This window comes from Dermacentor albipictus, chromosome 1 (assembly GCF_038994185.2).
Source record: "Dermacentor albipictus isolate Rhodes 1998 colony chromosome 1, USDA_Dalb.pri_finalv2, whole genome shotgun sequence".
Lineage (NCBI taxonomy): Eukaryota > Metazoa > Arthropoda > Arachnida > Ixodida > Ixodidae > Dermacentor > Dermacentor albipictus.
In genome coordinates, this window is record NC_091821.1 from 472,424,577 (window position 1) to 472,438,049 (window position 13,473).

The window sequence follows — 13,473 nt, forward strand, 5'->3', positions numbered from 1 at the left end:
TTGCGGACGGCATCCGAGACGGGCGACGTTCCAGCGTCGTCTGCTAGCCGTCTGCTCTGTCAGGCCTTCGCGACACCAAAGCAGCAGCAGAAAACGAGGCGGCGCGAGACCGAAGGAGCGGGGGCGACCATCGGAGGACGGCCGCTCGTCGATTCGAGCCGCGAGATCTCGCGAGAGCCATATTGCTACGTACCGCGCGTGCGCAGTGGTGGGAAAATAAAAGAAACGGCAGCGGTTCCTTCCTTCGCTTTCTCGCCTCCTCTTTCGTCGGCTCTTCTCTTCTGCGGAGAGAGAGCCTCTGCTCGCTCGCCGGTGCTGGCAGCCAGAGAAGCGCGGCCAGCGACAGCTGATCGCTTGCGCTCATCGGCCCGACCGCTTTGCGACACAACGGCGGAAACACTGGCTGCTGGTCGTCCCTCCGTCAGCGTAAGCTGCTTCCATTTCATCATCCGGCTTTTGCCTCTATTATCTGCAGATATCATCAGTGGCCTGCGTCTCTGAACCCCCCCGTTTCAGGCAATATTGTTAGAGTGAACACAAAACGTCCGCCGGATAAGCGCACGCAAAGGTTGCTCCTCTGCATAGCACCTCAGTTATAGGAAGAAACCACCAGCAGCGCGCGCGGACCTCGACATCGTTCTTGCAGAGGAGGAGCAAGAACGATTCGTCACCTCAGCGGTGTCAGATAGATTAAACAATTTGTCACGCAGCCCTGTGTTCAATAGGCAGAGTTATACTCTGCCACTGCCATTCGCTATGAATAGTTGACAAAAGTACACGAAAGTGTTTGCACATTCTGCTGAATAGAGACCCGAGTCTCGTTGCCAGTCTTCCGTGAACCAAGACCGGAGAGGAAGCGCACGCCTTCGTGCAGGCCCAAAGAAGTGAATATCGAAGGTGGCAGTGATCAATACTGCGGTGCGCTCCTGTTGCCGCAATTAGGTGCGTGCACCTAGATGTTCCGGAATATTCAGGAGCGATCTGATCGCGTCATTGAATCGCATTTCTTACCGCTGCACTTGGTCAGTCCACGAGCACTGAAGCGAAGTGCAAAACGCATAACGGCTGACAGCGCATCTAGCTGATTCCTTCGCGCGAATGTCTTTTTTTTTAATTTGTGTTATAGCCAGACGCAGAACCGACATACATTTTCGCTTACACTTTTCGCTGGAGGTATACTTTGGCTGCCCGAAATGCATCCATTCCTCTGTGACATGGCAGCAAACTTCATCTTAAGTATTATTCGCAGTGACAATGGTTTTGCTCACATCCATTTAAATTCGTAGAATTCATTTCATTTTTATTGCATGTCTAATTTATAATGAGTGACATCGATAGGCAGAATAGTCGGCATGTCTGAGCATCCGTTCACAATTACTGGCGAACGGCAATTCCTGCCTTAACAGTAGAAGTATGCTGATATTAGCATTATTAAGATCAATACACGCCCTCTGTGTCGTTACACAGTGTGCCAATTGCACAATGCCATCAAGAAAGCAATCCGGCATGCTTTCGCCTGGTGTGTATATCTTTTAACAACGCCGGTTTGCAGGCCGCAAGGAGTTTACGGCGCTCGCTAAAGAGAAACAGCAGTCGTTTACGACCCTGTCAACTTACATGCTTCACGTGTCACCATGTGGCATACCTTCAGATTTTCTGGTTGTTCTTCGATGAAAACATGTTCGTTGACGTGATAAACCTATTCTAGCCTTAATGTTAACAGTCAAAGACAGGCTTCCCACGTTTGTTGCCATGCACTTTGCTTTCTACGTTACTGACTCGCCTGCTCTGGTGCGTTTTCGCTCTTATTACTAAGTGCACGAGAACCGGTTTTGCTTTATTAAGTTACAAAGACAATGGCTGTTTTTCAGGAAGTATAGAGGCAAGCTTGAAATCCTTTGTTGCTTGTTACAAACCACCATTAAATGCTGTCCCGTACGCCCAGCAGGTCAAATGAATTTTTGCTCGTTGTCGACGGTATGCTTTCGCTTCCTCAGCAAAGCCCATCTTCGTACTCAGACGTCACTGGTAAGCTGCATTATTCCGTAGCCAAATATCTTCGCTTATGTGTTCAGGCTTACACAGCAATGTGTTTTTTTATTATATTTGTAAAAATGTTGCTCTATTACATCATGACAAGCTCAGGTTGAAGGTTCGATTGCTGGAGTGAAAAGAACGGGCAGGCTCCTCTGCGCTCTGATGCCTGACGAACTATGACGGTTCATCGGTTATGGGATTGGCGAGCCCGCAAGTCAGCGGGACGGCTATGCGAGCTGAGCGAAGTCGTCGAGAACATGCGAGAACTAAAAGGCACGGTTGACTCCACCTACGGGTATTCGGCAAACCCCACTTGACGTTGCCGGCCTAAAAGAAGTGGGAACTGTGTGAATTCACTCAGATTGACTTCACGGTTTCACTGAAGGCTGTTGCTTTCAATAGGGGCCCCTCTGAGAACAGAAGTGTATTAAACCCGGCCTTGACGAATCTCTTGGTTTTTGCTCGACTTCTCCACGTCCAAATTAGGTGCACCAGCATTTCGGTAGGCAGCATTAGGTGACTGAACTGCAGATGACATACTGAGCTTTAGTCTGCTGAGCTCGAAGCTCCATTCCCTATGCGATCAGCGCTCCTCGTCAGTCTGAATCTGCTTTTCGCTGCTCATACATCCGCTCCGCTATTTGGTCCTCCCACAGCTGGCCTCCTCAATTTAGGTTCGTATTCGGACACTCTTATATCTTCGGTAAGAGACTGTCGTCACGATATTTCCGCCTCCGCGATCTTTAGCGGAAGGAATCGCGCATGCTTGAACCACCTGCGCTACAAGAGCATAGACACGATTGGTGTACACCTACGCGCCCTCTTGTTCGCTCCAGTCATTTCTCTCTCTGTCTCTTTCTCACATGACATCTCTATCTCACACACACACGCGCCCACACGCGCCCACACACGCATACACACACACACACACACACACACACACACACACACACACACACACACACACACACACACACACACACACACACACACACGTGCGCACACACATGTGCGCACAAACACACACACACACACACACACACACACGTGCGCACACACATGTGCGCACAAACACACACACACACACACACAAGCACACACACACACGCGCGCGCGCGCACACACACACAAGCACACGCACACATGCACACATGCACACACACACAAACACACACACACGCACACACACACGCGCGCGCGCGCACACACCCACACAAACACACACACACGCGCACACACACGCACACACACACACACACACACACACACACACGCACACACACACACACACACGCACACACACACACGCACACACACACACACACATACACGCGCACACATACGCACACACACGCACACACACACACACACGCGCGCACACACAAGCACACGCACACACACACACACGCACGCACGCACGCACACGCCACACCCACACACTCTCTCTACTGTGTTGCGTGTGCGTATGACAGCTTGCAGACGTTAACTTCCCCGAACAAGAACTATATGTTGCTTAAGACATGCATGACTGTCAAAATATTTCCTGTGCGCACTGTTCACGACTTATTATTTCTTTAAAATTGTGGTGCTTTACGCCCCACAGATTTCAGGCAATCTTTATTAATTATTATTTGCATGGCAAAAAGCAGTACAAAATTAGCCCTAATTCCGCGGAGGTCTCTGGATAAACACATTTTTTCCTGCAATAATCAAAACAGAAATGTAGGATAGTTTGAACCTCGGTTGGCTTGTACAGGAAAATGTGCGGAAAACAAAAAATAATGAACAGGCTAGGGAAGAACAGATAGAACACGTGTATTGTGATCAACGGTGGGCCAGGCGTCAACGTTTCTACAAAAGGACTATTCGAGCATGCCAAAGGGGTTACAGTTTTATTGCAGAAATGATGTTGTTTTCTGACACCTTAATCGTCCGCTGAGTAAAGGGAAAAGGGTTCGATAAAAACAACAAAACTGAATTTGTACGGTTCAACTCCCATTATTGAACGCCAACATGAGGTTATCGTTAACGCAGGACAAAAGGACTAGTTCAGTTAGGCCTTCCATTCTCTTCGCGCGGTACATGTCCCAACTCTTTCCATATGGGTTAAAAACATCGCTTTGAAAGCAACACAGCTGAATAAGACAGGGTTTGTTTGACCGTGTCATGCGAAACAATGGACTTTTCTTGTAGCAAAGCCATGGCGGACATAGATAAGTCAGCGCGGCACACACCGAGCAAGGTGGCGCTGGATTACATTACTTGCATCTCTTACGAAGAGAGTCGTATCCGAGACACTGGTGATAAAAGTTTAGGACGTCGTTGTGTAAGGGCGGTGCGTTGCTTAGTGCTCTCATATTGGGACGAGGGCCGGCTGAGGCCGTCACTCATTGGTTATTTACGGATATCGCAAGTTATACGCGCGTGGTTGTTATTACGGAGCGAAAGTCGACATACCAGCTGCGGAGTAGCGTCTCCACAACTGGAACTGCAGAGTAGAGGCAGCGATGTATGAGAGTTTCCACGCCCGTCGTGAAGACGTTTTGTGAACGATAGCTTCTGCGGCGCTGCACCCAACAAAAATGTCTATAGGCAGTCTATAAAAAGTATATAGGCTTCTTTCTCTGAGCTCCTTCAACTAGCTTTAAACAGCGTGTAGATTAACGGCCTTGCGCTTTTCATCGACTATTGCACTTAAAACTAATAATTTGAAAGTCCGTGGTGTACAATATTTTGTTTTTATCGAGACATTTGTCGTGGATTTTGTTTGCAGATAGTGCACAGGTTTTCTTATAGACAAAAAACAAGTGCATTGGCAGGCAATTACAAATTGAAAGACGGCAGACAGTTCACAGACCGCATGGACATTATGTGGAGGCAGTTTAGAGACATGTGCGAAGGTCTGTGAACAAGTCTGTAGACTTCCCAGAACGTATAGAGTCTATATATACCTTGTTGTATCCAGGCGCATAAGGTGGCCATCTCGTTCGCTCTCGCACCTTGCCGGCAGCAGCGGCATTTACGAAGACATGTTCAAGTATAATGGCTTCGTGAGCCTGCCCAAAAGTGTAGAGCCGCGGACCACAAGCGACGAGCCTCAAAATGAACTTTTAAACTAAGAGACGCTGCGTCTAATCTATAGAACTTGTTTGCTACACGTAGTCTATTCGACCTAAACTTGAATACGCTTGTATGATCGGGATCTACACACAGAAAAAATCAGAAACTAAAAAAAAATCCTTGAACGGATATTGAAAAAGGATATTCGATTTACCTAATCGACACTCTCGCATTTCGATTCGTTCTCTGAACTTATCGTAACAAACGGTACAGAGCATCTCTCAGATGGGATACTAACCCCCATATTCTCAAATGATCCTCGACTTAAAGTTCTCCCTCCACTCCCCCGACTTGAGCACAGCGCAGCCCCTCGACTGATGAAGACGTTACACTTTTCAGTAATTGCCGCGCGTGATCCCGAAGAGCAGCGAACACTTATTTCGAGAGGTGGCGCTGCTATCTAATTTTGTCATCTACATGGGTTGGGCTTTTCTTGAAGTCGGAGATGAGCATATCAAGGTTACTTTCGAAGGATGGCCAAGAAACACGGACGAAAAGAAATTGCTGGATAAAATGCGCAAACATGTGTGCCTCAAGAACGTTGACGTGGAATGGAGAAAGAGGTAAAGAAAGCTGGCAACCAATTATAGGGTAATTGAAAGGGTACGTACGCAACCAGGAGCCATAAAAAAGAAAGTGAGGGAAACAGAGATGGCAAATTGGATGCAAAGGATGCAAAGAGGAAACACCGTGGGGATTTACGAAAACGGCAAGAAATAAATCAAGAGGACAAATGTTTTTGATAACGCAAAGGGGAGTGCGTTGCTATTTTATGCCCGAGCTGGCAGCCTGAGAACCAAAACATATCGGAACAAATACGCGCCGCAGCGCGAGGCACATGTACGTTGTAAAAAAAAAAGCCTGGAAAACACTCATCCCATCATAATGGAATGCCAAGATATTCACCCGGCGAGACCCGTACGGAGTCTCCATCTTCCAGAAGCCTTGGGATTCAAAGAGGATGGAAAGATTAACTGGTCAGCAGTCGAGGTAAGTAAGAGACGATTAGAGTATGGGCGGAAGAAATCCAGGGAAGAGAATGATAAAACCTCAGCACCATTCAAATGTGGGTACTGTTTTATTACAGTGATAAAGGTTCTAAATAGGAAAATTAAGCTTGAGATAAGATAGGCAAGAGGCTAGATGCGAATGATTAAACCTGATTAAATCAAGCAGACTATGGGAATATTTTCCCTGCCCCGTTTCAAAAGGGATGTCAGTAAACAACAACAACAACAACACTCATCATCTGAGTGGAGGTGTAGTGTTGAGCGGACGAGTGCGGGGGTGAGAGCTACAAAGCTACCTACGGATTCGCTTATGGGCGAGAAGTTCGCTAAGTCGCTACTACGATATCTGTATGAGGGCATCCGCGCTTTCAATTGAATGCACATATATGCCGCAGCCAGTGGCGTAGCCAGTAATTTCGTTCGTGGGGGGCTCACTTTGCAGCTCGGCCTCCTCCTAATAGAATTAGTCGAGAGAACAATATATATATATATATATATATATATATATATATATATATATATATATATATATATATATATATATATATATATATATATATATATATGTATGTATATATATGTACCCTGGGCCCTGGGTATATATATAGAACCCTGGGCTAACACTCCCAGGGTTCTACTAGTACACATAAATACCCAAGAAAGTGGATGGGGAAACGCCGCCGCGGTAGCTTAATTGGTAGAGCATCGCACGCGACATGCGAAGGTTGTGGGTTCGGTTCCCACCTGCGGTAAGTTGTTTTTTCATCCACTTTAATTTCCATTAATTTATCATTACTTTATTTGATTTATTAAGCACATGCAATTTCCCCTATGTTGTACTTGGTATCAGTGTTTGTTGGCTTCTCATTATATGACTAATAATTATCGGGTCCCTCGGTTAACCCCCTTTCTTCTCGTTTATATATATATATATATACCTCTGTCTTTCAACAACCATGCTTAATATTTCCTTACATATGCAAGGACCAGGGGAAAACCTAAATGACGCTTTCCTTTGTTAGAATGTATTGCGCAGGAGCAGCTGTCACCGGTTGTGTATTGAGAGTAATTGCTCCGAAATTATAGCCGCAACAGAAAGCACATATAAAAAGCAGGAGTTCTGCAATATATACGAGGGCGAGTCAAATGAAAGTGAGCCAATGCGAATATACGACAAACGGGGTACTTTATTTAAACGTAGTCACCATGAGTATTTAGACACTTGTCCTACTAACGAGTCGCGTAATTCCCGTCTCATAAGACTCCTTGGGTTGCTGCCTCAAAAATCTGTAAATGACTACACGTCATCTTCCGACACGAATCTGGTTCCCTTGAGCAGTTTTTTCAAATTTTACCAAATGTGGAAGACGCAAGGCAACAGGTCTGGGCTGCATGAGGGATGTTGCACCATTTCTCAGTTTAATTTGGCCAGTTTTGTATTAACCCCATCAGCGACGTGGGAACGGGCAACGTCGTGAAGGAAGATGTTCCCAATGCTCAATTTTCCACGTCGTTTGTTCGTAATTGCGACACGCAGCCGATCCGACCTTTCACAATATCTGAAACAATTTAGAGTCTCTCCAGGTTTAGAAAATTCGATCAATAATGGCCCCTAACGAACTAAAAAGAAGTCAACACTTTTCCGGCAGAAATGACGGCCTTTGTTTTCATTGGGAGTGGTGAATTCAAATGTTTCCACTGTAACCTTTGCCGTAGTGTTTCAGGCTAGTAGTAGCGGCACCATGAGTAATTCCCGGTCACAATTGCAGACAAAAAGTCGTCACCCTCATCTGGGGTTCTTTAACGTGCACCTAAATCTAAGTACACGGGTGTTTTCGCCTCCATCAAAATGCAGCCGCTGTGAGCGGGATTCGATCCCGCGACCCCGTGCTCAGCAGCCCAACACCATAGCCACTGAGCGACCACGGCCTTTTCAATTGTGTTGAGGGTGATTGCACGGTGGCTTTGGCCCGGGCATGGATCGTCTTTGTGACTTTCATGTCCTTTTTTGAACAGTTTGGTACAACGCTCCACAGTGGCCAATGAAACGCAATCTTCCACGCATACGGCAGCCATACGGCGAATAATATCTTCTTGGGAAACATCTTCATTTGTCAAAAACCTCACGACACAGAGCTGTTCAACTATTGGAGGGTCCATTATGTCACGCAGTCATGTTCAACCAAGTGTATGAGAGCATTAAAGAACATTTAACCTCACTTCTGCATGTCACTTGTAAATGAGATGCGTATGTACTACGCGCATGCCTCGAAAAAAATGAACCGAATCATTATTGCACGGCGCGGGTTGTCTCACTTTCATTTCACTCGCCTTCGTACATTATAAATGAGAAGATACAATGGAATATACAAATGTGAAGACACAGCTTGATACAGGGCAAAAAAGTTGTCACTGGAAACAAAGTTCACTGCGCATATACACAAAACCTCGCAACAAGATGTTTAAATATACGTATAAGTTTCCAATAAATCTACGTACCTAAGAAAAAGCCACTATATATAATGCATCAAACAAGGCAAATATACAGGTTGCGCAACCACAGATACACCGATCACAGCAGCCCCCCCCCCCCCCTCCCTCCACTTCCAAAATGTATCGCGTGCGACGGAAGGCGGCGCGCTTCCTCCCCGCTTTTCTCCCTTGCGCATACAAGACTGAGCCACCATAGTCGGCTCAACCCCTCCCCCCACGCTTTCACTCGCACATAGAGCATGCGGTCACGATGTTATCGCCCTTGGCCTTTTTTCATACGGAACATGAGCGCAACGGCAGGAATGCGCCTGGAATCTTCATATAGCTGCTATCGCAATAATATAATGGTATCCGGCAACTGAAGCGTCCCGTGGCCCATTGCTTTCCGCAAAAGAAGTAACAAAATTGAACAAATTGAACACCATGCGACAATTCGCTGCGCCACAACAATGCCTTCTTTTTTTTTCTTTTGTGGGGCGCGGAGGCGGCGAAATAGAATAACGCAAATGAAAGCATGTTGGCTACAATCAAATGCCTACTTTGGGCACCTAGTGTGGCTACCGAAGGAATATCGAAGAAAACGTGTGACGCTTGGTCCACAGAAATTCATACGCATACTGCTCGGTATCCTACACCGGCGAGACAAAATTTTCCGGAGAGGCTGCGCTCAAGCGAATGCGTTGCAATCCGTCGAGTCCCCGCAGTGCTGGCGGCGAGCGACTATGCATTGTTTCTTTTTCTCGTCTGCTAGCCAGAAAGCGTCCAAAACTCTGCCAGGTGAAAATGCAGTCGGCCAGAGAAAAACGAACGCGCATCCAAGTGCGCCGCGGGGTTCTCGATGCAGCACGAGAAAAACGCATGCGCTCTGGTTGGATCGGCAGCCCATGGGCTGCGAGAACAAAAAAAAAAAAGATAAAGAAGCTCAATGCATCCTCGCGAATAAAAGTCTAGGTAGAAAAATACATAAGAAAATAGTTACAATGGTGGCTTTAGTGTCTTGACATGGATGCTTTGGCGCAGGTGAAAAAAAAATGTTCATATTCTTTTCTGTGACCTGATGGCACAAATGAACCGCCACAACGCTTTGTCTCGTCGGACCTCGCTGCGTGCTTTGTCAACTTGTCTGATAGTATGTTGATTTGGCTTGTCTCGTTGTATGGCCCGATGTACGACTTTGGAAAATTCGATGCACCTTTGGCGTTAAATGTTTACAACAGCATTAAACCCACAAAGTTCCGGAATTGAAAATCTAAAGCACGACTTTGGAAATGTCAATGCACCTTTCGCATCAAAATGTTATGAGAACTTTATACCCATAAAGTCTCAGAATTGAAATCCAAGCGCTCCGCAGATACTGCGGCCTCCGCGAGATGCCGAGACGAGACCGCTCGCCATTATAACACCCTTGAAATTTTGTGCTCGGTGGGGCTCCTTGCGTTACGATATACGAGTCCCGATGCATGGGCGTTTCCGCGAAATCTGGCCCGATTTCTCAATGTTTGCGCTAAAATGTCTTTTCGAGCGTGAATTAAGGACATTCTAGACAAAATCGAGCATGATTTCCGGCACCGGGACGTGTTTTCGTCGGCGGCGCATGAGAGCACGAAAAAATTTCGGGGGGGGGGGGGGCTGAAGCCCCATAAGCCCCCCCCCCCCCCCCCCTGGCTACGCCCCTGGCCGCAGCGCAAGCCGACGACGTAACATCGGGTGCCACGTTGATGGCGCATCTTAAGTTCTCACATCATCTCGTGGCATTGGAAAGTCAACTTCACGGTTGCTTTTCGTTGTCTGTGACGACTCGGTGGCGCTGATCAAGTTAGTGACAATACTCTCAAAGCCTGACGGAAATAATGCGTTCATACAGTTTCCTTACAGTTCCACACGGATGAGACTTGGCATTCAGAACGCATATTTTATGTAATCGCTTCCGTGATAATCCTGAGAACGAGTGAAAAAATGTGCGATGTTGTTTTCGCAATGAGCCTTAGAACGTTAATGAAACTATGCATTCAGTGGGGAAGTTTCTCATTACATATTGACGTGTCAGATTCGAATTCACGAATTACGATCAATCGCTGCCTTCCAATCAAATTCGGTGTTCCCTGTCGCATTGGTCGCCTTCTCTTTCTTCTGCAATGGTCATGGCGGTGTGATGTGCATGTAGGCGCGTTTGTACGCGTTTAAGTATCGAGAGAGAGAACAAGGAAAGGCAGGGAAGTTAGCAACCCGGTTGGCTACAACACACGGGGGGAAGGGGACGATGGATTGTAAGAGAGAAGGCAGAGGCATACTGTAGTGGACACGGGGTCTCTATGGACGCCTTCTCAGGTTCGTTAGGAAATATATTGAAGCTCGCGTAGCTTTCAATATTGACGAAGATCTTTTCCTGCATGGAAGACCGATCTTCGGGCCGGCAGAGCGCCTTGCGAAGAGACGGGCGCTTGACGCCGAGACGCAGGTACGGTGGCAGAAACATGCCTGTAAAGCGTGACCTCGCGTTGTCTCATATTCGAGTAATCGGGCGCAATTTCGCGCTCCCGCATTCGCGCACGCACGCACGCACGCACGCACGCACACACACGCAACGTTCTTAGACATACTTCAGTTTCGCAGCTCCGCTTGGGAGATGGCCGAAGTGGTGGTCACGCGAACTAGCGGCGCTGCGATCGCGTCTTTCGTCACTTTTTGTTTCGTTTTTGATAGAAGTTGCTCCATTTCTGGTAGATTTCCGGTTTAAATTTTGAGAAGTAGTTATATCACAGTTCTGAATTTTGAACCTCTTTGTCAAAATTTCTCATATCTGAGCTAGGTATTGTAAATGTGTTTGTAGTAATTAACTTGAAACATGACTTCTGCTTTCACTTCTGGTTTCATGTTGGTTGCGCTGCATCGTCTGTCATTATCCTTCTCCGTTTTGTAGGTGTTGTGTGATGCGTCGTGATTTGCTCTCTTGAAAAGCTTCTTGAAGAAGCGTTTCTGCGTCTCATGACAGCAAGAAGTTCCCTATGCCGTGCTGTTTTGCCCCCGGCTGCACCAGCAGCCTAAGACACGATGCCGCTGGTCACCATGTTTTCGACCCGCGGCAAGACGCTGGAGAGTTTAAAAGTTGGGAACGGATGCTACAGCGAAAAGACAAACGCCTCACAAACAAATCAGAAGTGTGTGAACTCCACTTTGAGGACGACGACATTTTGAAATACTACAAGCATGTTATGGGTAACAAAGAAATATTGATTCCTCGCGGGAAATGGATGCTTGTTCCCGGCCCACTTCTTCGGCTCTTTCCTGGGCTGCCTGAGCACATCTCAAAGCCAAAAAATGTGAAGCGAAAGCGACGCCCACCAAAAGAACAAGTGCAAGTGCCGGCAAGTACATCGGGTGAAGCTTGTAGTGATAGCGCTTCAACTTAATCCAAACCTGCTGTTGGGCTTGGAAGAAGGAACTTGAGAAATATGGGCTACACACTTGGTGCTCAACGAGCTCACGAACGTGACACTGCCTTCTACGCTCTGGAAGTTCGAAATTGTTGAGGACGACGCAAGACAGAAGCGATGCGGAATGTTTTATATGAGGCAACTGGTAGCCAGGCATCTGCGAGTAATGAAAACTGTTGTACTTGAAGAGGATGGTACTTGCTGCATAAACGGCTACAGCAAAATTCACAAGAGGCTATTTCGAGCTGCGAGTAGCATTGCAAATGTGGAAAGAATCCTGAGAGAAGCACAGAACTTGAACATGTGTGCAGGCGTGAAAGCAGGCCAGCGTGACATGGTGACATCAGATAATATGCACCACAAGCAGTGCAATGTACTTACAAAGCAACTAGTCTGCGCGCGTTGTCTCCGTCAACAGAGGAAACTTCCGACTGAGCATTGAGGCTCCGAGCGCAACGCTCAAGCAATATCAGAAACTACGCAATGTGAAGAAGAGGCTGCTTAAGGTGGCTGCTGCGCATCAAAAGCAAAAGAATGAAATTTTGCCTTTGAAGAAGGCTTTCTGAAATGCCCGATAACAGAATCGAGGAAGCGTTGGCCGAACTTCGTTGCATTTATGACATCGTTTAAACTGTTGAAAGCAAAGTCTACGTGTGGCGCGCGGTACAATGCGGACTGGCTTCTGAGCCCTCGAGCATATAAGCTTCAGACATGAATATGCTGCCCTTGCCCTCCGTGAGCCGTCTCACACAAATTCTGAAAGGAATACCATGCAAGTATGGTTTCAATCCTCTCTGCATGGAAGCTGTTGGAAAACAGCTGGGCAACAGAGCAGATGGGGAGAAATTCAGCACACTGATTTTGGATGAAATTAAGTTGCGCCAGGCGTACAATTTCAACAAGTCAACCTTCAAGCTTGATGGTTTTGTGGACTACTGTGGTATTTCAAATGAAGGAACTGACCAACTTGCAGATCATGCGCTCGTGCTGATGTTCGTACCACTTCTGGAGAGCTGGGTGCAACCGATTGCCACCTAGCTTTGCCACGAAAGGTGCTGCGCCTGGCAGGATTTTAGCAGAGCTGGTGTTGCAAGATGTAATGCAATTGCATAAACATGGTGCTATGGTGATCGCCGTAGTCAGTGACGGAGCTGGGAACAATCGCCCGGTGTGGCAGCAGATAGGAATCAGCGGCAGCGTAACCTCACCTTCTCACAAGATTCCACATTCATGCCTGCCTGAGCGCGCGTACCTTTATTTCCTGTGTGATGTGCCACATGCCCTGAAGTGTGTACGCAACCATTTGCTCAAGCACAAATATGGACCGGTGAGCTAGCGTAGCTTATTTTATATATAACCTGTGCTGATTGGCGTCGATA

General features: G+C 47.1%; 1 protein-coding gene across 1 annotated transcript in view; it reads left to right on the forward strand.

The window, feature by feature from the left end:
* Nucleotides 1-280: 280 nt before the first annotated feature.
* Mct1 (Monocarboxylate transporter 1) overlaps nucleotides 281-13,473 on the forward strand; it is a 190,408-nt gene continuing 177,215 nt past the window's right edge. Inside the window, exon 1 of the mRNA XM_065440701.1 lies at nucleotides 281-426. The gene's annotated coding sequence lies outside the window, so the exon portion shown is untranslated. The remainder of the gene's footprint in view (nucleotides 427-13,473) is intronic.